Raw genomic sequence first — 27,302 nt, 5'->3', positions numbered from 1 at the left:
CGATTGACTTCCGTTACACGGTGGCACACGGGTACAGTGAAGACGGTAACTCACAATATAGCTTAGGATCAGGAATCACCAAACATCCTTGTAAGTACACCAGGAATACTGGGAACCAGTATTTGCACAAATCAAATATCTTAATCGAATAGTCATATTTTATTTTTTATTTTTACTTAGCAGTAAATGTTATATACTTTCACAGAACGTAAAAAATATATGATGATATATATATAAATCATCAATGATCAGTCTCATATAAAAAAAAATATTGAGAAATACGAGAAAGTAGAAAATAAAAATGAAAAGTATTAAAAACAAAAATGTAAATATATGTAGCACGTGACTTTAGATGATTTTTTCATTTGTGAAATAAAAGAAAATAAAGAGATTGAATAAAAAAATTATCAATGCCACTCTATAAATTATAATTTTATATATTTTTTCAATTTATTAGATAGTTACTGATTCTTTCATCCATCTATATATGTATAACAATAAAAAAATTAATGAATTATTTACTTATTTGCAGCGCCGCTTGTACAGAGAAACTTAGCTTATTTTATGGCCAACATTGACCTAGGCGTGAGAAATGCATTACTCACCGAAGCCAGATCTTTTATCCGCATCTTCATACAAAATGTCCTTTGCGGCTATGAAGTAACCTTGTAAAATGTTTTTAATTAAATATATTTTTTCTTTAAAAATGAAACTGCTTGATAGTTCGAAACTTATTTTTATATAATTAATGAAACCTCATAATATGAGCCTTATTAAAAAGATATAGAATATATTATTTAGTGTGAAAATAATATGTAAGTAATACACATACATGTAAGTAATATACTTAACAGCACACATACAACAGAAAAAAAAAGTGACGAAGGAAAACGAAGAGAGAACACAGGAAAATAGTATTAAAGTGAGAGGTAATAGGATTTAACAGAGGTTTTGAACCTAGTTAGAGTCCACAAGATTATTGATATTATAACGAAAAACTGATATGATTTTGTTTCAGGCCGCACTTTAATAACTACATTTACTTACCACAAATTGATTTCCATAGTAAATCGATCAATCTAGCAAACTGTATAGATATATTTTCAGTGAGAGCTACAGATCATATAAAATGTAAATATTACTGAATTTGCCTTGTAACTAACGTAGAAGAGGCGAGCCACTGTCTGTCGGTCTCTATTAATCCGGTCTAATCGGTATGTACATAAATCTGACTACTTAATAATAACTGAATGTCAATCTATACAATAGGCTTTATATACGACTCATAGTGCGTTACAATATTTATATCGACTTTTTTCGAGTATTGTTGAAAACATATTATTATTATTTTCTCTTTTTTTATTTTTATTTTGTACATATTTATTCTTGTATTTATTTTATTTACATATACTTTTAATTTTTCCTTTAAGTCGTCTGTATAGTTATAAGGGTTTTCTTTATTTATGTGTGTCTCAGGTGATACAAATATAGTTAACTATTTATCTATCTTCGGAAATAATCTACTGGTTTAGGAATTAATTGAAGAAAAAAAAAACTACACTTTTTATTTGGATTCGCAGGGAAAAATATAATATTGAAAATAATATATTATAGTGTGTTACTCGCTATTTAAAATTAGCTCAGTATTATATTTTATTACACGAAAATTGCAGATAAACAGACTTACTTGCAATTTTCGTCGCGTTGTCCCAATATTGTATTATTTTTTTAAAACTAATCCACGTCTTTTCTCTTAAGGAGAAGAGATGGCAAACTAGCCCTCGGCAGAAGCACAGTCGGCTGGAGTTCATGACCCCAGAGAGAGAAACCGGCATACTACATTCGTATGCAGGCAGTGCCTAAGAGCACTGCTTTCTGCATCTTTCCCAGAAAAGAAGTCGGTATCTGCTTCGGAATCCCATCACAACAATAAAAAGATCACAAAGTCTGAATTGTTATTTTATTATTATTATTGTTTTATTATTTTTTAAAAATATCATTTGCTCAGGCCTACGATCTTAAATACAAGTCAATAATAAATCATAATTACACTATTATTATCTTAAGATGATCTTGAAGATAATTTAAACAATCACAACATGCCTTTATTTTAAATGATCGAATTTAGGTTAGTAATTTAATAGGCCTATTAAAGGCTTATTAATACCTTGTAAAATATTTTATTATATTTTACTTATGAACTATTATTATGAACTATCACACGTTCGTAATAAGATCGCTAATTGAATGCACAATACTGATTATTACATTAATGAAGTTAATTACACTACAGTTTGTGCACAGAGGATATACCCACTCAGAACTACTGAAACATCAAATCACGCGATATATAGAATATATAAAACTGTGGTAATATCATATGGCGAATACTTCCCGATGTTAGATGCAATTAATTTATTTTTAATATGTTTGTTCGTGTACTAATTATCTTTATACTGGGTTTTCGTATTGACATGTTAAAGTCAGGTGAGTGCATAATACATATTTTCAAAAGTATCTATTTTAAACATATATTTTTATACATTTTTTAAAAGTTTTAAAAGTATATCAATTCTATAATTGTTTTATGTAATTTTGAATCGATTTTATTTCATTTTATATATGATATTATAATAATAATAATATAATATTTCTTTATTTATAGATTACAAAGATCCATTCTTGTTAGTAACAATTGACTTAAACTATGTTAGTAGAAAAAAAATTATGATAAAATTATGATAGTACGAGTGTAGGTATATTGAAAAAATATATTATATAATTTTTCAATATACCTACCTATAAAAGTTATATTATTTGCAGAACCTTCAAATAATTACGGATACCCCTATTACGACAATCCATCGTTGTACGTTAGGAGACCACTTGAAGACTACGATGAGAGCCATGGTTATGACCAAAACTTAAGTCCGAAGCATGAGAAAGACGGGCATATTATACATCCCTGTCGCACCCACGATTTAAACTGCATTAGGAAATTTTTTGGAAGCCAATCGTATTGCACCGTGTCTTATGGTCATGTTCCTGAACCCTTATATTGGGAGAGATCTATAATTAATCTAATTAAATTTAATATTACACTAGTACTGTCAAATATAAGGATATGGGGTCTAAATGCACCAATCGAAACGTTTTAGTAAGTGTTAAATTATTCCTATTAATTTTGAAATGGCGAATTGCCCCGACACCGTTCTTTTTTTTTAATATTTTTTTAAAGTATTGCCCATAAATGTTACTTACTGATAAAACTTTAAAAAATTCTTTCACCTATATCTATCAAATTTTTAAAATCGGTTAAACCATTTTTGAGTTATTTCATTAAAAACAAAATAAAAGAAAATATCAAATCTTTCCTGTTTATAATATTAGTTTAAATTGATCATCTTATACCGGACAAGTAAAAAACTTACTTGTCTGGAATAAGTTGATGATCATGATAATAGTAGTAAACCTCGTAAACCCCTAAAATTATTCAAAGGTAATAAACAAACAAATTATCATATTTTTAATATTAGTAAAGATTATTGTAATACATCGTAATTATTGAAAAACAATAAAAAATTGCCGTCTGGTCCCGGCATAAAATGGGCCACTCCTTCCTTTTTCCGTGGGTGTGGTAAGAGACGACTAAGGGAGTACGAGGGATGAGCATTAGCGACTCTCTTAAAATATCTCTGAAGCCTAACTGCGGATACCAAGCAAAACCCTAAATGCATCAGCTATAATGATGAACACAAAGTGGGCACTTTGAACTTTAAATATAAATTTCGAGAATTAATTACTACTTTTAAAAATTAATAATAAAAGATATTAATTATTTTAATATTAAATTAAATTAAAATGTATTATAGTGTCAACAAGAAAACAAATAATTTAGTAATGGCCGTAAAGTTCAAAGCTATAAAAAAATACAACGAAATGAGCGACTTTTACTTCCACCGCGTGGCCAAGGAGCCAATAATCGGTAGCGACTATTCCAACATTACTTACGGTAAGAACCAATCGTTATTACTATTTACATTTATTAAATAAGTAATAAAGTTTTTTCGATTTTAGATTATAAGTGTGTTTGTTTTCTCTCTCGCTCGAATGTTTGATTATAATCAAGTCTTGATAAAAATGAATACAGTAAGCTATACAAAAAAAAGTGAACCAAAAATAGTCGAATCGTTAATTTTATCAATGACTTTTCTATCTAACGATTTTTAAACGACATGCGTACCTACTTGCATTTATTATTATTGTAATTGATATCCTTCAATTATGATAACGCATTGTATTTTGTAAATAAATTATGTGAAAGGCGAGGCAATATGTGCAAAAATCAACTAGCTTTATAGCATACTGATACCTAAATATGAAACTGTATTGTAAATTATATAAATAAATAAATATTATATTTTTCAGGTCCAACTATAATAACTGCGGTGATACCATTAAAGCATGGGTTGGATCTACGAAACGCTATGATAACCTCGTACATCTTTGATGGGAACCCGCCATATATAATCGGTCCTCGTGTGTTCGAGAATCTTGGTAATATTAAATAAATAACATATTTATATCCTATGATTTCGATTATATAGTTAATTCAGAATATTTCATGTCTAAACGATTGAATAGATTTAGATAAAATTTTGCTCACAGATAGTGATCTATCATGATTAGCAAACATCTTTATAAATATTAGCTTTTATATTCGTAAAATATTAAAAAACTACATAAATGTAGTGTATAATATGTGAAGAGTATATACTTTACAGTTTATGTTTAGTGTACAATCAATGGCTGAAATAATGCTGCTTATGACAGTAATGAGTTAGTCTTCGAAATTGCCCAATTGCTTTCGGACTCAACAGTCCGAAAGGAATCCCGAATGTAAGTTAATAAAGAAAAATAAAAGTAATCATATAAGTAAATTCTTTATATTAATAAAATATATAAATAATAATTTGACGACAATAAATTAATATTAATGAGTGTAATTATCGTAGTAAAAATTCATTAGACTAATTTAATATCCATGTAATGACAGAGCAAAGATAAAATGTGTCACTCGGGAGAACAAAGTATAATTTACGAGTAATAGAGAATAAAATTCATAATATCTATACCAAAACCGCATAGGCAATACGGTTGTAATAAACTATATCTTTTTCTTATTGAGAGAAATTCATGCCCAGTAGTGGGACAATAATGTGTAATTAAATCTACTGAACTAGGAGGTAAGGGATTATACTAAGAATTATAATAAAAAAAAAGTTGTGACTAATTTATCGTTGAATTCGTCCCGATGGGCTAACTGACCTGCCTCCATACTTTTACATCCATTAAAAAAATCTAATGAACCATTATTTTTTAGATCCAAACATCCTAAATATTTACAACACAGTGGTGAACGATTCAACGGCTGCGCTTCAGGAAGCATTTTTCAGCGATGGCCCATTTTACTTTAGAACGTTTCTCCAATATACGATATGTGATTTTGGAATAAGGGATGATTAATATAATTATTTCTTGTGTAAATTATTAAAGAGATCGTGAAAAAAAAAAACACAGTAATCGTTTGTAATAAACTTGTAGTCTTTATAAATAAGGGGTATATTAGTGAATAAGTAAGATACATTATAATTTTACTACAAATAATTTAAATAAGTTACTTTAGTACTATTAATTGTAATATTAAATGCATAATTAAACTATTTTTAATGTAATAGCTACCCGCCTAACTTACGTGTAACTAGATCGAGAAAGCTCCACTAGTTTTGGGATCAATTCGTTATTCTTAATCATGAGCGGCTGTGACGCGAGTAATTATTACATTTAAATATTATGTGTGCTTACAAAACTTTTATGAATAAAACTATGTGTCCAAAATAAAACACCATGTTTTCCACATATCGTTTTTTTTTTTAATTTACTAACTACTATGATATATTAGTAAGATATAAATTCTATATAAAGTAATTTATCCAAACTCGACAGAAGTTGCTAAAGATAGAAATGACAGACATTATTTCAAGTTAGGAAATTGTGAATCAAACTCGAAACCCACCTGGTGTTACTTTTAATAAATTCACACAATCTCAACAAGTAAATTATAATTAATTCGTTTCATTATAAATCTCTTGTATTGTTTATGTTTATAATCGTAGATCACGACTTTGTCAGCACCACATTTTCTTGAACAAACTTTTCTTTTAGTGAATTTTTTTATGCAACTTATGGTGGCAAACGATTTGATGGCCCACCTTATGGAAAGTGGTAATCGTTGCCTATAGACATGAGCAGTACCATGGACATAACAGAGTAAACTGTTTCGCCCATGATACCCCCATGCGTTGCCATTCCTGAGGACTCAGGTGTTATTCCTCTGTACCCAGTAAATTCACGCCATATCCCACCCTTTAAACCGAAACACAGCCATGCAAATACAACTGCTTCACGGTTGAAACACGAATGGGACAGAGGAACCCATTGTTGTATAAAAATTTTTAACAGTAGTATTTAATATACTACTGTTAAAAAGTAGTTAAATAAAATTGTCCCAATAAAAAAAGACTTCAATTGTGAAAAAAAAATTTTTCTTTTTTTTTTTAAAATAAACTATAGAACTGATTTTGATATAATATTTATGGTATATAAAGAATATTCCAAAGCGAATTACAACTGATTTAGTTATGAGGCAACAAACATAAAAATTATGATAAAATTGAAATCTTTCTTTTTGAAAATGTAATAGTATCCTAACTACAATTCATTTTTAATTCGTATTATTACGTATAACTATTCCTCATCCAACCAGAGGGAGACTTTGTACAGACTTCTGTACTGTTCTGTTTGCTTGGGTACCTCTGTCCCATTTGTGTTTCCACCGTGAAGCAGTTGTGTTTGCATGGCTGTGTTTCGGTTTGAAGGATTAGATATGGCAGTGAATTTACAGGATACAGAGGCATTTCTGAGAACTCAGGTGTAGTCCTTAGAAATGGCAAGGCATGGGCGAAACAGTATACTCTGTTATGTCCATGCTACTGCTCATGTCTATAGGCGACGGTTACCACTTTCCATCAGATGGACCGTCAGCTCTTTTGCCATTCTAAGTTACATTAAAAAATCCTAATATTGCTAAATACCTATTCAGTCTATTATGAAATATAAGTTTGTTTTAGCTCATTAGAATTCAAATAATTTCAATGATTCAATAATATTGTTATAAACTCATTAACTATTATTAAAGTAAATAAAGGTAACCATCCTTTTTCTTATTTGCTATTCCTAATAGGTACCATACTTAGAATTGTTCAGATATCTACCAACCGTATTATGGAATGCAATGAGTAATAGATAGATAGATAGATTATTTTCATTACTTACAGCACACAAATAACAACAGACATAGATAGACACACACGGTAAAAAGAGATAAAATTAAACATATACAAAAAAGTTGCCATGTGTTCCCTGCATAGAACAGGCTACCCTTTCCTATCCCGTGGGTGATGTAAGAGCCAACTAAGGGAGGGTGAGGAAAACCTAACTGCGGTTGGCAACTCGCCTGCCAAGCGTGGCAACTACTGGCAATACCCTCCAAGGAGAGGCTTATATTCAGAAGTAGACAGTTAAATGCTGATGTGATGATACAAAAAACAAGCAAAATATATACCTAAAAAAGAAGTAAAAATTAGAGCTTATAAAAATATTTAAAGTGTTTAAAATAAATTAAACTTAAATAGTAAAATTTTTTCCTATCATCATCATGATCATCATCATCATCATTAATACAAAACGGTCACAATTCAGTTTATTGTTTTGTCCTCAAAATATAAATAAATAAATTTTAAACAACCTACATTTTAATCCTCTAACCAATATCTGTAAATATCTATATAAAACTGTCTATACGTATGTACAATAGACAAATAATCAACGAATGTGAGCATGTGTAGATACATTCTACGAAAAATCGATGTGGTATTTTAATACCTAATTGCTGGATAGAGACAATGAATCATGCAAGGTTTTCATAAAACATAGACAATGGATGGCAGTGAGAATACATTTAAAAAAGATAATGCCTCGTATTTATGGACAATCGTGCTGGTATACAGTTGTAACACAATTAACTATATATAGGGTTCGATTCCTGCACAATATAAATATTTTTATTTATGTGTTTATATTAGCCTAAATATTTTCTATAATATACAATAAGTACGTATATAGAAAAAAAAGTATTTAAGTATTTACATCCAGTTATTTAGTAGAAGTATAGGGATGGGTAGCAGCTTCCCTTATAAAACGACGGCAAAGCCTAACTGCGGTTACCAACCTGCCTGCGAAGTGGGGCAACTTCTGGCAATACTGGGGAAGCCTATGTTTAGCAATGGACAGTCAACAGTTGATATAATAAATAAAATATAATATCCATAGTAGAGGAAGACTTTGTACAAAAGTCGTTTGCTTGGGTACCTCTGTGCCATTCGTGTTTCAACCGTAAAGCAGTTGTATTTGCATGGCTGTGTTTCGGTTTGAAGGGTGGGATATGGCGTGAATTTACAGGGTACAGAGTAATAACACCTGAGTCCTCAGGAATGGCAACGCAAGGGAGTATCATGGGCGAAACAGTATACTCTGTTATGTCCATGGTACTGCTCATGTCTATAGGCGACTGTTACCACTTTCCATCAAGTGGGCCGTCAGCTTGTTTGCCATTCTAAGTTGTATAAAAAAAAGAATATATTTATTAGTTAGTTATTAATAATATGAACATATTGAAGTTCAATGTTATTTATTTATTATTCATAGACAAACTGGAAATTATTGCAGATTCGCTGGTTCAAACGTGATACTTACATGTTCTGATCCCGATATTGATCTAGTTGTTAAAATGCCAATAAAAAATTTTAAGAACTGCGTTGCGTATTTTTTTTTTCGTTTTAGAGTCATCGATATTTCCTATACATATTGATAATATTTTAATAGCGGTTTTCTCTATATAAGCCAAATAGTCTTTGCCATATTTAACTATAGTCTGTCACTCTCTCATATATTTTAATCATTTTTAAATTTGTTCTTATAACAACTCTTAATATATTACTAAATATCGTCTAAATGACGTCTAAATAATTAAATATCGTTAAAAAACTTCTTCTTCTTTTTTGAGTAATTAAAAACACTTACAAACATTGTGTTAAGTAATTAAAATAATTATAAACATTGTTGTTTATAACAGATTTAGGTTGTTATTTAAACTTTTTTTTTTAATATAGGTGTATTAATAAACAAAAATAACATTAATCACTATCGAGTTCTAAAATACTATATATTGTGAATATTACAAAAATATTTATTAAAACCAATTGAAAGTTGCGTTGGAAAAATTTTAGCTATATGCAGAACATACATAAAAAAAAAAAACAAAAATTAATTGAGATCTCTGAAACTGTTAAAATTAAATATGTACGTACAACTGATAATGTTTGTACGATTTTTTATACTTTATTCATATGTGAAAATTAACAAAAAGGCAATATTATTATGATAGTAGGCATAATATTATTACTATTTTGTATTAATCTAGCACACATATGAAAGGAAAACGTTATATTACTTCTTTCATGTATATATATATATATATATATATATATATATATATATATATATATATATATATATATATATATACATTTATGTATATGTGTCTGTTGTTATTTATAAGTTGTTAGCGATTCAAATAAATTATGTACCTTTATTAACGTCACTACAAAATTGTAAAATATATCCAACAATATTAATAACTCATTCACATAACAGTCTATAATGTAATATAAATATAATTTAGAATAACTCCATTGAAAATAATATGTCATGGAACTCTGCCGAATGTCGCAACTAATATAGCGGACGAATGTGGTAAAATACCGCAATTGGAAACGCGATTTGCACGACAATTGATTAATATTCCAATGCAGGATTTGTGGTAGCGACCATAATGATACCGCATTTATATAGTTATTCAAAAGAGCAACATCCAGACATTGTTCACATCGACAATTGATTTTTCGACGTCGTTATAAATTGCCGTTAATTTACATTTTGCTTAGGAGACCACTTTATCATTTTTCTTTTATTTGACTTTATCATTTATGCATTCATTCACGTAAAGTCGTCATCTAGTAGTTTACGTCCGAGGCTAAAAACGATTAGGAACTCTTAATGCCGAAGGGCCTTTTAAATTGGCAGACACCTAATAGACCAATTTAAATATGGAATAGTTATTTTTTTTATCTAAATTCTTAATTTAAAATTAAGTGATAAGACACTACAATTAGGAGAACGTACAACATTTGAAGACTTTAAACTAGTCATGCTCACTATAAGGCCCTGACTCATGGTGGCGTCGTGAGTTGATTCGTTGAGTTCCCTAAAATATAGTTGACGCGCAATGACGGCTGGCTCAACCGTTATGCGCGTGAACGGATACTGTTTGTGGGAACTGGTCTGCTCATGTTTGCTTGTTTATTTTCCATTTAATAATACATATAATTAGAACTCAATGTTAATTATAATCACAGTACCCATACAAATGTAAAATCAGAGGAATAACACCTGAGTCCTCAGGAATGGCAATGCATGACGGATATCATGGGCGAAACAATATACTCTGTTATGTCCATGGTACTGCTCATGTCTATAGGCAACGGTTACCACTTTCCATCAGGTGGGCCATCAGCTTGTTTGCCATTATAAGTTGTTATAAAAAAAAATCTTGTACATAATAAATTGAAAAGTAACTCTTGAGTTTCTTAAGGGTTCTTTTCAACAGATAACAACATTCTGAATCCAGTTCTAGAATCATTAAAATACGATTTAAAAGAGCTTGTAAACAAGTCTATTTGGATAAAGATTATTTCTATTTTGTTCTATTTTTATTTTTATCAAAACTCTATAGATCGTAAAAATCGGCGTAGAATCAACGAAGATATCACATAACATACAAAATAACCTATTGAATTGATTTTTTTTTCTTTTTGAATTCTAAAAATAAATCTTTGAATCTGTCAAGGGGTCATCATTTTAAATAATGTAACTACTGGGGACAATAAGTTATAGTCCAATTAAACATAATTTTTTATAACTTTTTTTTACAATATTATTTAAATACATACTCGATTATTTATTTACTGTAAAGTGTTAAATTTATTGTTTTATTCCATGTCGTAGAAATTTTGGATTCAAATTTCAGCCACTTTCATTTTTTAATTATATTTCTAACTGGCCGTTGCCCGCGGGATTGCACGCGCTGTGTCGTCTCTTTGTATCTGTCCTTCAAGTTGAAAATTTTGAAAAACCTTTCTTAATAGATGTTTATACATATTATAATTTAAACCTTTAAACAAACTAAGTTTTCAAGACTTAGTTTCTATCGTTAGACGCTGTATGTTGATAGTCAATCAGAACAGCCGATTTTGTAAGTATAGATATTCTGTAACTTGTACTTCTCTAATTTTTACGTGCAATATTTTGTTTTTTTTTTTTTTGTTTTGTTATATTTTATGATATCTTCTTGTTACTTGTAAAAAATTTTCAACCCAATGCAGTATTGTAGCGAATAAATAAATAAATAAAAAAAAATATAGCACATAATTTCTGAAATGTAACTGAATGACCTATGCTAATAGCATTATGTGTGCTCGAGGCCTTACATGATAATTAATTGATAGTAATCGGTATCAATTTTAAATTCATTTTGTATCCAATTAATATTTAATTTAATTAACAATTTATTATTTTGTTGTTACTATCCGTAAATGCATATTGTAACTACTTTTAATGTTTAAATTAGTACGATTGTAGTAATATATTGTTGGAAATCGTATTGTAGTAAATTTAATTGTTGTTGTGTTGTTTTTGTAAATATATACAAATAATACTATATGTACATACAATAAAATTGCAACTAAACGATTTTATGATAATATTTGGTTACAATTTATTATGTTTTAGTAAAAGTATTAATAAAAGCTTCTATAGCTAGTAGAAAAAAATATATTTATTTAAAACTATTGTTCATATATAATGAAATAGAATACGGTTTTTACAGTTGAATTTCTGAAGATCAAACAAATTTGCTATTTTTTAAATTCATTTATACGAAGTACGCGGGCAAATGTTATTCCTAAATAAATTATTACTCTTAATACCGTTTACTTGGTCTTAATCTAATACATTTTGTTTATAAAGAGTTTTTTTACAAAAAAAAAAATTATTATTTATTTAAAATACTATCTATTAAACATATTTTGCACATCGAATAAACGCGATTTGATATGATACTGACATTTTTTTATAGTATTGCATTTCTTGATTTATTATGCTAATGATTTATTTAAATGATAATTTATTATTATTTATATAATTTAACTTTACACTTTCGCGTTGTTTACACATATTTTAAATACACACTCGGGACTTAACTCAATGATAAATCTTTGCAGGTAAATAGTATCTACATATTTGCTTCTTTATTGTCGTCATTTCGACGTGAATTGCACCATATAATTTTTAATTAACTATTGTACAATATAAAATAATTGTTACAAATTCTAAAAATAAATAAAAAAATTATAATGTAATGAACGAAAAACTTAATAATTATGAACATTATTTATTAAAATTTCATTATTATTGGAAAACAAATATTTTTTTGTTTTAAATTTTATTTTGAATGTTGAAAAAATATTATAGCAATAAATTAGTTTTAATTATCCATCTATCTACACTTATAATTATATTTGTTTATCTAAAAGACTTAGTTTTTAATAAATAAAGATAATACAATCTCCTTATCTTTAACCTTTGCATGACAAGTTTAGTTTAATATATTTCTCATACAGTTTTCACGTAACACAAAAAAGACCGATCATTTACAGTAACTGCGTTATAAATTATTTGATTAATTAATTATTTGATTAATTACTATTAATTAATTATAAACTAAGATTTATCCGAAATTTTATTAAATATTTTATTATTAAAATATTAATAGGTTGAAAATATACTTTCTGGCGACTCAATCCGATGGGATTAGAGTCTATCAATAATATAGAATTTTCAAATCTGGATTTTGCTTTGAAGATATTTTCAAATAGCCCTATAGAAATTCAATGAAAAATAATTTTATTATTAATTAAAGTGTGATTAAAATAAATAATGATAATTCATTTTAATTAAATAATTATAAGTAAATACCTCCAAATTAATTAATAAATATACATACCAAATTAATGCACCATCAAGGTTTCACTGTTAATACAGTAAAAAATAAAGCAGCGTCCACAGCACAACACTTCACGCGTCGCGTAAAGTTTTCCGCGTAATTACACGCCTCGCGTAAATCTACCCTCGACGCTAACTCTCGCGAAGTCCGCGGTCAACTGACTCTATGCGAGCCTGTCTCCACTTTCATGAAATGAACTGAAAGCATTACTGTAGAATAATAATGTCGTATGTCCAAGAAACTGATACGGAAATTTAGGTTTTTCACAAGGGACGATAAGGTTGATTTTGATATGTCGCGAAATTTGTTTTGAAAGTACTTCGCTGTTTGTTTGGGAGGGTCACAGAGGCGGGAATGAGTGTGTCGAAAAAAAAATAAGCCAACCACGTCTCAGTGAGTTAAGGCTTCAGGGGCGGGTTTTCAGTGAATATCTTTAATTAAAACGGCAACTTTCGTCTAGTTACAGTGTGTAATGAATTGAAATCTCTAGGAAAAGTGAAAAAAAGTGATCACTAGATAGTCAGAAGACGGAGACGTGGCTTTGAGTTTCTAGTTGGGAGAAAATAAATTTAATATTAAAAAGTTGCAATGGATGCTCTAATTAAATTAAAAATCATAATGTAAACTCTATATAATGCGATTTTAAGGATGAATTCTATTGTGTTATATAGAGATTTCTCTATAATGGTAAGTGAAGAAAAAATAAGTCAAGTCAGTTCTCAAGTATAGCAATATATGTGGAACCACTCATATGCATAACAGTATATTCGACGATGTTTTAGTGATTTTCATGTACATAGGTAATAACCGCTACTACTTTCAATCAGGTGAACCATCAGTTTGTTTGCCATTCTAAGCTGCATAAAATATGTGTATATCCGATAATGACCCCATGCAGAAATCGTCTACGTTGTTACCTCTATTCTTTTCGAGTTTCTGTCATCAGATAGCTGTGCTTACATAGCTGTTTCGAAGGGTAAAAGATAGTACTGATATTACAGAGTACTAGGCATGGGTTATATCAGTACTGCTCCCGATATATAGATGTCGACCCAAAATATGGATATTGGGTACTTTTGACATTGAATGATTGACAAAAAAAAACCATTATCCATTTCGATATCGCCAATACAAATCAGAATACAATCAGATCTGTATTTATTTCGATCCAGTTCTTCATTCCTATATTGTACAGTAGTTAATTGGTAAGTTATTAGGTGAAGGCGGATATTGTAACAGTAATATATAGATATTTCCATTTATTACCCATCCCAACAAAACACACAGTTAGTTTAAAGAATTTCGTTTCTTAAATTGGGCCGACTGAGAATCGAACTCGAAACTCAATGATATGATAATTGAACAAATTATCATATCTTTGAGTTCCGAATTCGATTCTCAATTGAACAAAACAAAAACCACAGGGAGACTTTGTACAAATGCCCCATTTGTGTTTCAGCCGTAAAGCAGTTGTGTTTGCATGGCGGCGTTTCGGTTTGAATGGTGGGATATGGCGTGAGTTTACAGGGTACAGATGAATAACATCTGAGTCCTCAGGAATGGCATCGCATGGGGGGTATTATGGGCGAAACTGTATACTCTATTATGTCTATGGTACTGCTCATGACTGAAGGCGACGGTTACCACTTTCCATCAGGTGGGCCGTCAGCTTGTTTGCCATTCTAAGTTGTATAAAAAAATACATTTTATTTTTCACTTGTGCCAGACGGCTTGGCTTTGCATGAGTAAATAGAATTTTCATCATCATCATCATCATCATATCAGCTTTTAATTGTACACTGCTGAATACAAGCCTCCCTTCGAGAGGTTTTGCTGGTAGTTGCCACGCTTGGCAGGTGGATCGCCAACTGTAGTTAGGCTTTAGAAATGTTATGAGAGGGACGCTGTTGCCCATCCCTCGCCCTTCCTTGGTCGCCTCTTACAACATATACGGGAAAGGAAGAAATGGCCTATTCTATGCCGGGACCACATGACTATAGCCTATGTTATTTGCTAATAATGTAACTTTTTATAGATGAATGAATATTTAAAATCGATCGAGTAGTTTTTAAGTTTCTTCATCAGAAACAAATAATCAAATCTTTTCTCTTTCTAATATTATGAAGAACAAATTTTTAAGAACAATTCACGAGGAATATTACAGGTACTTAATTCTACTCTCTCTTTCTCTCTCTCATGAGAATTATTTTTAACCATATTATCTTATCTCTTAAGCTGTGTGGTCCCAGCATAGAATGGGCCATCACTTTCTTTCTCGTAAGTGTCGTAAGAGGCGAGTAAGAAAACTTAAGTCAGGGATTTACAACTCAGTCGAGGGATGGGCAGAATCGTCCCTCTTAAAACATCACTAATTTCTAACTGCAATTACTAACCCGCCTGCCAAGCATGGCAACTACTGGCAAAACCCCCAATAGAAATAGGCTTATATTCAGTAGTAGACAGTAAACGACTCATTTAACGATGATGATATAATTTTACCTATCTTTAAGTCATCCATGACGTCAGTGTGTGACTGACACAGTATATTCCGTTGGTGATACGACATTAATTGTCATAGTATTATGATAAGCTCTAACCATGTTGGCTATATAAAGATTTATAACCTGCTTTTTAAACTAAGTACAATATTAAATGAATATCAAGTAGGCTATTTGGTTTTTAGCAAACTCTATAATACTTCACCTTTACATCATCACAAACAAGTATCGATTTTAACTACGTTTTGTCATGTAAAAGAGGGTAAACTTGATGGCTGAGGGATACACAGCAGAGTTTCTCTTAATATGTGATATAAGTCAAACTGCGCTTGCCAATCCTCCTGCCACGCGTAGCATCTACTGGCAAAGCTACACCTTATGGGGGAGGCCTATATTCAGCAGTGAACAGTTGACGGCTAATATGTTGATGATGAAGCCCATTTTACTTTTGTCCAAAATTTTGGGAACAGAAAATATTTTGGTGAATAATAACTGTAATAGTGATACTTACAATGCTGTGAACCGCGCTCATTAATAAGGTCTCCTATAGAGCCCAAAAGTAGTCGAGCAAACCCAAACTTAAAACGTGAGAAAATGTTTTACCTAAAATTGCGAAAAAATACCTAATAATGAAAATAATACTGGTGTGTGTGGTAAAATGAAAGAAGAAAGACATAATACCTTTGAAGAATTAAACATAAGTAAAATATACCATTAAGTCTGGTGTTTGTGAACTATAAGTATGATTTTGAACCATACCCATAACTTATAACCATTTGTAACCATAGGAATGTGGCCTATGGGAGTTTATTGAAGCTGGATACTGTCAGCACTTGATGGAGTTTGCTATTCATTTTTATGAATTAGTGCTTGAAGTACCTCCACGAACTTTTATTAAATAATAATATTAATAAAATATAGTTATTATCTCATCAACCGACTTCAAAAAAGGTTCTCAATTCGGTTGTATTTTTCATGTGTATTAGTTACCTCATAACTCTATCATTTATAAACAGATTTGGAAAATCCTCTCTTATCTGAAAGGATGTTTTCATATCTGAAAGCTTTCAGATTGGTTCTATGGAAATTTAAATAAAATCATTTCAACACTTCAGTCTTTTTTAATCAAAATTACTGGTTTGCAACGTTGGAAGTCGGTGTTTTTTTATTGCACAACATCTGAAATTATATTTTGTATGTTGTATGTTCTATCTTGTATGTTGCAGCACTCTGATCCCACTAGCAGACAGATTGACTATGGCTATATTATCATTCATCATCATTTTAGGCGTTAACTGTTCATTGCTGATATGGCCTCTGAATAAACTGCTAAAAACAATCCTGAGACACCTGCATCCACTGACTTCCTGCAATGTACTTGAGGTCATAGCTTTATATAGTGGGGAGAGAGGTTTTTTTTATACAACTTAGAATGGCAAACAAGCTGACGGGCCACCTGATAGAAAGTGGTAACCATCGCCTACAGACATGAGCAGTACCATGGGCATAACAGAGTATACTGTTTCGCCCATGATACCCCCCCATGCGTTGCCATTCCTGAGAACTCAGGTGTTATTCCTCTGTACCCAGTAATTTCACGTCATATCCCACCCTTCAAACTGAAACACAGCCATGTAAACACAACTGTTTTACAGTTGAAACACGAATGGGATAGAGGTAGCCAAGCAATCGACTTTTGTACAAAGTCTCCCTCTGGTAAAGTAAAGAGGTGTTGTCTTACACTGCGTTTGCTGTATTAAAGTAGTAAAATAAAGAAAATGCATTGATAACCTCATCTATATAATATCAACTTACGCTGACTAGTACCAGTGATGGATATATTGGTAGGTGAATATGTATTCAACCATCCATTCGATCCATCGTGACAACATTACTAAGAATCAACTACAATGGTCTTCAGAAAGAATTGCGTGGATGTTGGATCTACTAGTCTTTATTACTAACTAGCAATCCACCCCGGCTTCACTCTGATAGAGAGAAAAATAAATTAGTATATTATATTATATTAGTTTTATTAGGTAATTTTAGGAAGAATATTTATTTTTTGAATATATTGTATATAGTATTAGTTGCTGATAATGTAGCTTTCTATAGGTGCAAGGTTTTTTAAAATCGATTGTGTAGTTTTAGAGCTTATCTATTACAAAAAAACATACATAAAAATACTCAAATTTATTTTAATTTTTTTTTATGCAACTTAAAATGACAAACAACCTTTCCTTTTTATAATATTAGTATAGATAACCATGTCTCTTCAGTAGTAAAGTGTTGGTACAGTAAAAGTATAATGTTACGTCTTACAGAACTAGAATATGAGACCCATTCTGGTGTAGAAAGATGAAATACAGATCCAACTCCCAAAATTATTTGCATACAATATTAGTATTTTATTCATTTTCTATAATATTTGGAATGATAAGAAAACTGATTGCCGCTGATGATGATGATTCGCCCCACCTGATCGGAAATAGTAACTATCACCTACACACATAAACAGCACCATGGATATCACCATGGATATGGATATAGAAATGGCTGTGTTATCTATAATAATTCTCATGCTTTGCCAATTCTGGCTTAGAACTTTGTAATTTCACTACCACCTACTACTACCCTCCAACTGAAACAAAGCAAGTATAACTGATTTATATTACAAATTCGGGTGGTGTCAATGTGTTAATAGCTCTAGAATGAATAAATTGGATCATAAATTTGTTTTTATATTAGTTTTGCATCATATTTTACATTCTTCATTTATGCTTGTAAGCTAATTATTTAAAGCATTTCCCGCCAAAATGAATACAATGTACGTTTCGTTTAATTCATGCCAATTAAATATGAAATAATAATGTTCAACTTTTTGTCAGTACTTTTCAGCCAATTAACTCACGTGAAAGTGTTGTGAGCCATGGGAATATAATAATTAACGATGTCGGAAATAATTTAATAAAACACCCCTTTTGTTAACACGAAATTGTAGATTAAAAATATCGTATATTTTTTTATTTTCATAAAGGTATTATCTTTTTATGAGTATACATAATCTGTAAATACTTAAAATGTGCAAGAGAACTATTAGTGCATTATTCTATTATAATATATAATTATTTAATAAGGTTAAGGTGCACAAGAAATAACAAACTAATAAAAACTAAATATCTTTAGCTATCGAAAGTGTATAAGTATTTTTTATAAAAATACATTTTAATAAAGTTTCATCATCATCATTTCAGCCATTATACGTCCACTGCTGGACGTAAGCCTCTTTTATTTTTAATAACCTTAAATTTAATAAAGTTTATTTTAGATTAATTCAAATACTTGAAATTATTCTTTCACATTTCTTTATCTTAAATATTTTTTTTGAAATTTCTAAAATATTACCTACTTAGTATATAAAATTTCTTTTTGTTTCACAATTTAATTTAGATTATTACAAATTATTAGTATATAATAATAATTAATGATTTCGAACAAACTAAATTGAAATATTATTTATTTTACTTTTCCTTAAACGTTACGTGTTATTTGAGATACAATTTATTTCTGAACATTCTTTCAACAAATACATTTTATTGCCATTCCGTTCTTTATCTGAAATCAATCTTACTGAAATCAGCTTTCAAGCGGCTGAAAGATGAAAGTGTCTGTTATCTCTTTCCTTTGAAGGCGGAGCTAGAGATCAACGCATGCGTGCACACGAAATCTTAAGAAAAAGACCAGATATTTTTTCTTCTGTCAGATTAATATATTGTCTATGTACAATGGGGCTATACAATGATATATAATATAGTAGATAACTGTGGGTTCAACAAGAAAATAGGTCGCGTTCCCCGAAAACTTAGTTTGCGACAACTTATATTATTACTAAAATAGTTTATTCTTATGACTGAACTAGCCTTTACCCATGATTCCATACATGTATGGTCTAATCATGCAAATGCAATCGACAGAGTAAAAGCTAGTAAATAATATTAATAAAAATTATACGTACTAAAGAGTAAAATACTGTTTAAATCTGAGTTATTTTTATCACAATCTTTGTAACAAAAAAAATATTTTAACATCTATTAAACATCTAGTAAATTATGTAAAATTCGTTATAAATGCATGCCTTTATGCATAGACTTTGTGACAATATTAAAACTCCATTATTAGATGTTTCTAGGTGTTTCTTTTTACTTTCAAGTAATCTGTGACTTTTATTAGAAAAAAAAAAACAAGTAAACTCTCAGGAACGTAATAAAATAATACTAGTTATATTTGAAATATTACGTTTTTTTTTTTTCTATTTGAGACTGTAATGGAAAAATCAAGTGCAATTCACCTTAATAACACCTCCAGAAAGAGAGACTATGAATTCCTTACAGCTCGAAATACGCTGTATTATATTATAAATTTATTCTGATATTCGTTGAATTGGACTGAGTTGTAAGTATTTATTCAACGAGTGTTTTATATATGTACAATTTTTTTTATGCAACTTAGAATGGCAAAGAAGCTGACGGATCACCTGATGGAAAGTGGTAACCGTCGCCTATAGAAATTCGCAGTACCATTGACATAACAGAGTATACTGTTTTGCCCATGGTACTTATGCATGGGGAGTACCATGGGATTTTACCAGAGGGAGACTCTGGTAAAATCTCATGGTACAAAAAACAAAAGTCACATTACAGTACAAAAGTCGATTGCTTGTGTACTTCTGTCCCATTCGTGTTTCTACTGTGAAGCAGTTGTGTTTGCATAGCTGTGTTTCGGTTTCTAGGATGGGATATGGCGTGAATTTACTGGGTACAGAGGAATAACATCTGAGTCCTCAGGAATGGCAACGCATGGGGGTATCATGGACGAAACAGTATACTCTGTTATGTCCATGGTACTGCTCATGTCTCTAGGCAACGGTTACCACTTTCCATCAGGTGGGCCGTCAGCTTGTTTGCCATTCTAAGTTGTATAAAAAAATTAAAAAAAAAAGGATTCAGGTGTTATTCCTCTGTACCCTGAAAGAAAGACTTTGTACAAAAGTCGTTTGCTTGGCAAACGACTTTTGTACGAAGTCTTTCTCTGGTGGATTACAGATATTTTAATTCGATTTCATAAAGAAAAGAAGGTTCTCATTTTGTTTTTTTTTATCTCTGTCATTTATAAACTGATGTGGAAAATTATTTTTTTTTAACTGAAAACAAAACTCTTTCAGATAGATCTCATAGAAATATTATCAAATTAAATAGATTCAGTAATTTAATTTTTGAATAAAAATAACCTTAGCTACGATAGAAGTCAGTTTTTTTATAGAACACAATCATAAATTATTTTGTATAAATTTGATATTGTATTAAATTTGTTATTTATTATCAAGTAGCATGATCTAAAATGTTCAGACATATCGTGATCTATCCGATGGATAGGTCAAGAGTCTACTTACTACGATGATGTTAGAGATGTTGTTTAAAGATAGAAACCAATAGTACTTTCTTTTGTATGCCCAGCCCGCATGAGATTTAGCGTGAAGATAAGTAGCTTTTATTTTTTATTCTATACATATAAAATTGTTTGTCCTGAACGACTATCAATACACAACCAAAACTTTAGTAGTTTTGGTTGTGAACATGAATTAGAAAAAGAAATTATTTTTAAACATTTTAATTTAAAAGGGAAATATGACATTACACGTAGAAAACCGTCGGCAAAAGTTAGTTGTAAACAACCGTTGCATCTAAATTCTTCATTGTATGTTACTAATTAAAAGTTTTTATACAATATATTATAATAACATAGACGAGAACGTATTTATCATATTTGTATGCAAATTACATTCATGTAGAAAACGAGAGATGTCTTTGTCGAATTCTCAGTATATTTCATTAGTTTTAAACGTGACGCGTGCTTTTATCACGGAGTTTTGTCACGAACTGGCGCTCCGTTTTTGAATTCGACAAGAAACAACCAACATTTTTACTACATGTATCTCTATTTTTAATGCTACGTGTGAAAGAAAGAGAAGACATTGGTGAATTTTTGGCCACACTGTGTGGAAGGAACGAGGTGCCACTGTCAATTTGTGAAGGTAAGCTATTTTGGCGCCCAACGTGGGACTAAATTCGAAGTTTTCTAAAAGACGGGAGCACTTCGACAACGTCTCGAAATATTTTCTCTTAAAGATATGTAAATATGCATTTGTTATATATTTAGATCTGTTAAAATTAAACACACATATTAATTTAAATATAATAATTATATAATCATTTTTGTCCATCGACATATTCTCCAGAGACTATAGCATAGGATTCTTCAAATGTTTTCAAAAAGTTTATCTAATTATCATTTAACTATATGTTTTCTTCTCGTTTTCATTTTATATTGTTCTAATTTATTTTAATTGAAATGTATCCAAATAGATTTTGATTCTTTATCTTTTCTGCTTTCTAAAAACCCTACGAAGTTACCCTGCAATTGTACCCAACAAATTTAAAATATAATTTATTTCCACACAACGTATACAATTTCTGAACTATCTCACACTAATGGCGCTCATTACCGCAAAATCCACATCTGTTTCCCACTAATTATTGTCTGAATACTAGAAAGGGATATTATTATTAGCAAGTCGCAATATGTTTTGGAATCGAGTAATTACCGAGTTATAGAAGACTTGCTGTTCATCTGTGCAAATAATCGTTTATTTCATGCTTTAAAAGATATGTATATTAAGCCGTCGTTTAGTGTTACATTTATATACCAACAACGGAGATAACCTAAAAATTTTTTACATTAGAGTAGCGGTCAGCAACCAGCGGCCTTCGCCCTTGCGGCACGTAAGACAGTCAAGAACTTTACAATTATATAACTTCTTTTTAATTTTATTGTTTACACTTCTTTAACAATAAACTATTATTTAATAAGCCAAGTCTTCTCTGAAATTCTCGTGTAAATTTATAATTATTTTTTCCCGTATTTCAAACACAATGATATTTACATACATATGTTACCATTTTCTATCAGGTATGACTTTAGCCATTCCAAATAATAGAAGAAAGCACATACAAAATTCTCAATTCTTTTCGTTTGTTGTTTACCTCAAAAAATGTTTTGAAATTGAAAAATTACTTACAGCATGACGAAATGCGGGGTCTGAAGTATATGCCGTGACTTTCATGGTAAAATCTTACGAATTCCGAAGGCGGGCGAGACTAATGTCAACCACTTGTCGGACGAGAGCCGCCGTTCGTCATCGCTGAATTTTTTATATTTACATTCCCCTAATATTTATATTCTGGATTAAAATTAGGGAAAAATATTACATGGCAATGCTATTTTTTTGGTAAATCCACAGTCATATAAAATAAAAAAAAAATAGCGTTTATTCTAATTTCAAATGGTGAACTTTCAATTTCTTTTTTAATCAGATTTCTTCTTTTATTACGATTTTTCGCATGTTTGTTTCTACTGCCAGGTATAATTTAGTAAGCACTAGCATACATACATACATGTAGAAATAGAGTATTATGCCACCGTACTAATTTTAACGGCATATCTTATCCTGCAACCGAATTAAAAGTACAAATAAATATATATTTATTTAATTAGTTCCTTACCGATTATTACGAAACAGGCCTGCGAGCCTAGTGTAGTAATCACTGATATCTAAATAGTCTACCCGCATTTTTGATTGAATAAAGTTTACTATTATTATTATTATAAAAGCATAAAGGTTTATGATTGAAACTAATAACTAAAAGAAACTCGCTTTTTTCAATTCTCCTGTATTTTTTATGATAGTACAACTCACAAGTTTAATAATTTTATTACAATTAAGTTTTTTTTAACTTATATTTTTCTATACTAATATCGATTGTCTTCTAATACTATTATTATTAGTAGTATTATAGCTACTAAAGATACACGGATTCAAATCCTAAGAAGGTATTTTTTTCAATCTAATATCTAAAATTCTTACAAAATAAAATAACATTCGTAATGAGCGAATCGTTTACGTAGCATGATGAATGTATGTTGGTTGTATGCACTGGCATCATTATTTATAATATAACCAGCATTGAAAGACCTCAGCTTGCAGCATAAATCTGTTGTCTCCTCAAAATTAGACTACTAGATGGGGAGACGAGAGGTCAAGATAAACTGGTTGTTATGTAGAATATGATGTACTTTTGTACATCATATAAGAAAATTACATCTTACATGTATTCAGTTAACTAACGAGGTAGGAAAACATATTAAAAATAAACAATACATTAAAAAATATGAATAATGCTTTTACTGTCTACTATTATGATTAGTCACTAGAGGGAGACTTTGTACAATAGTCGTTTGCTTGGGTACCTCTGTCCCATTCATGTTTCAACCGTGAAGCAGTTGTGTTTGCATGGCTGTGTTTCGGTTTGAAAGGTGGGATATGGTGTGAATTTACAGGGTACAGAGGAATAACACATGAGTCCTCAGGAATGGCAACGCCTGGGGTGGTATCATGGGCGAAACAGTATACCCTGTTATGTCCATGGTACTGCTCATGTCTATAGGCGACGGTTACGTTTTAAAGTAAAAATTTATCAATTACGTATGTCCAAATAATTATTCTAAATACATATTAATTGTTACATTGAATTAGTTAATTATGTCAACATTTAAAAATAGTCAATATTATAGTTATAAAGCATTAAAATTGTACATGTCATATTATTAATATTATTACATAAAGTGCATTCTTAGTCTAATCTACCATTCAGACTTACAAATTCTTTTATCGTGTAAAAACATCTTTCAATAAGCCAATTTCGTAGCCAATATCCATATATATATATATATATATATATATATATATATATATATATATATATATATATATATATATATATATATATATATATATATATATATATTAATGTGTGTGTATAATCACCTCTCAATCAAATCTCATACAAAACTAATCCCACGGGAATCCAAAGTGATTATTGTAATTTAGACAGCTCGTAACTAGTAAATATTTGTTAATAACAACATCCAGACAGGTATTGCGATACGGCTACAAGTTTGAAATGCATAATTAAATTAGTATTCAAGACTATTATTCCCTTTGAGGTGAATTTGGAGACAATGGAACGTTTCAACTGAAATTAAATTCAAATCCATTGGTATTAACTAGATCATATAGCTCTAAATGGAGTATCGAGTGTCTAAAACGGTCAGCCGAGCTATTAATTGACTCGTTGTTTTTTCATACAATACGAAAGTTGGAAAGTATAGTACTGATAATATCCTTATATTATTAGGTAACTGTTTGCGGGTTTGCACGAGTGATGTCCTGTATTTTGTTTAATTCGAAATTTTCAAATGGACCTTATCAGCCATTTAAAGTCCACTGCTGAACATAAGCCTCCCTCTTAAAGGGTTTTAGCCAGTAATTACCACGCATAAGTATCTATATCATATCAGAAAAAAAGGATTTTTCAAATGGATTCAGAACTGACAGAGTTAGGAGGTAATAAACATAAAAAAAAATATAAGCGAAATGAGAACCTCCTTTTTTGAAGTCAGTTAAAAAGATTTTGAGACTTTGTATAAAAGTTACCGATTACAGGATTAGTATAATTTTATACGTTCCTAAATACGTGGTATTTTTATAAAAGTTAGGTCAGTTTTAAAGTTCTAGGGAGAAAATATATAACATAAACTATCTAGATGTTAATGATCTAGTGTATTATGTTTAAGTTATAGTTAAGTTGATTGTTCGTGTGATGTGACAAGTGCGGTCCACACGACAAGCAAAACAAGTACAAAAACAAATCTTCATTACCATAAGTATCTACATCTTACTTCAAAAATATAGGTTTACCCGAGAACAAACATAGATACGTATAATCGACATGACAACTTATGTTCAAAATATTTAAATTTTAGTATGCGATATTGTTTTTTTTTATTTATACAACTTAGAATGGCAAACAAACTGACGGCCTACCTGATGGAAAATGGTAACCGTCGTCTATAGACATGAGCAGTACCATGGACATAACAGAGTACTGTTTCGTCCATGATACCCCCATGCGTTGCCATTCCTGAGGACTCATTTGTTATTCCTCTGTACTCTGTAAATTCACGCCACATTCCACCCTTCAAACCGAAACACAGCCATGCAAACACAACTGCTTTACGGTTGAAACACGAATGGGACAGAGGTACCCAAGCAATCTACTTTTGTACAAAGTCTCCCCCTTGTTTGTTGTATGTTGTATTTAAATAAATACACATACACATATTCTGTTAAATTTAGTATCTGTTGAGTTCGTTGCGGGCTCTTCTTAACAAATAACAACTTTCCGAACCCTGCATCCATAAAAAAAAATTAAAAATGATTGTAAACTATTCAAATTGAATATAGGTGATTTAAATTTGAATTCGAAATTGGCGAGATTTATGTAAATGTTGATAACAGCATCTTACATTTATATGCTAAAGATCTCTTACGGATAAATATAAGTACTTACTTTTTTCTCACGTATAGCTCCAGGTATAGAATAGTGGCCCTTCCTTTCCCATGGGTGTCGTAAGAGGCGACTAAGAGAACCTAATGGTAGAGGGATGGGCAGCAGCGTAATATATCACTAAAACCCTAACTCGCTTGACAAGTGTGACAACTACTAACATAACTCTACTTCTGGGGAAGACTTATGTTCAGCAGTGGACAGTTACAGGGTACAGAGGAATAACACCTGAGTCCTCAGGAATTGCAACGCGTGGGGGGTATCATGGGCGAAACAGTATACTCTGTTATGTCCATGGTACTGCTCATGTCTATAGGCGACGGTTACCACGTTCCATCAGGTGGGCCGTCAGCTTGTTTGCCATTCTAAGTTGTATAAAAAAAAAAGTTAAGGGCTAATGTGATGATGGGTTATATTTTAGCCCAACAATAGGACTCTATGGGAATGCAAAAAGAGAAAAGCTTATAAATAACAATATCAACATATATGTATATTTTAAATATGGTGGGAATGTGCAGCTGAAATGCAATAAAGACGCAGTTCAATTCCATACATACATACGTCACACAAGTCGATCCTCCAAGTTGGTAGAAGCAACTCATCGCCGAACTGTTTGCAACTGAACGTGTTCCTGAAGATGTCAATAACAATGGCTACTAGATGTGACGCAGAATTACAGTGAACTTTTTTATATACGTTTTAGAAATTACAAAATTCAACTTATTGTTATATGAAATAAGAGTCAGTTTTAAACGACAGTCAATTTAATAACAAAATTAAGATTTACTTTTGTCTTTCCGGAGACACTGTTTTCTTGGAGGCTTTCGATTTACAAGTACACGATCAGGCAGAAAACATCATAATGCTAAAAGGTTTCCATTTTAAGAAGCACGGGACCCTAAAAATCAGTAGATTTTACTACCAATTTTAATTTAATTAATTCAATATAATTTAATTTTAATTTTACCAACTACCATTTTT

At 30.5% G+C, this 27,302-nt stretch overlaps 1 protein-coding gene across 2 annotated transcripts in view; it reads right to left on the bottom strand.

Moving 5' to 3' along the window:
• Positions 1 to 13,446, bottom strand: part of LOC113512112 (carbonic anhydrase-related protein 10) — an 85,957-nt gene extending 72,511 nt beyond the window's left edge. For both annotated transcript variants that reach the window (XM_031909179.2, XM_026895893.3), the window contains exon 1: positions 13,301 to 13,446. The gene's annotated coding sequence lies outside the window, so the exon portion shown is untranslated. The remainder of the gene's footprint in view (positions 1 to 13,300) is intronic.
• Between the last annotated feature and the right edge of the window lie 13,856 nt (positions 13,447 to 27,302).

This window comes from Galleria mellonella, unplaced genomic scaffold (genome assembly GCF_026898425.1).
Source record: "Galleria mellonella isolate WM207_F2 unplaced genomic scaffold, CSIRO_AGI_GalMel_v1 utg184, whole genome shotgun sequence".
Classification (NCBI taxonomy): domain Eukaryota; kingdom Metazoa; phylum Arthropoda; class Insecta; order Lepidoptera; family Pyralidae; genus Galleria; species Galleria mellonella.
Note: the sequence above shows the minus strand (reverse complement) of the source record. Positions and strands in the feature narration are given on the sequence as shown.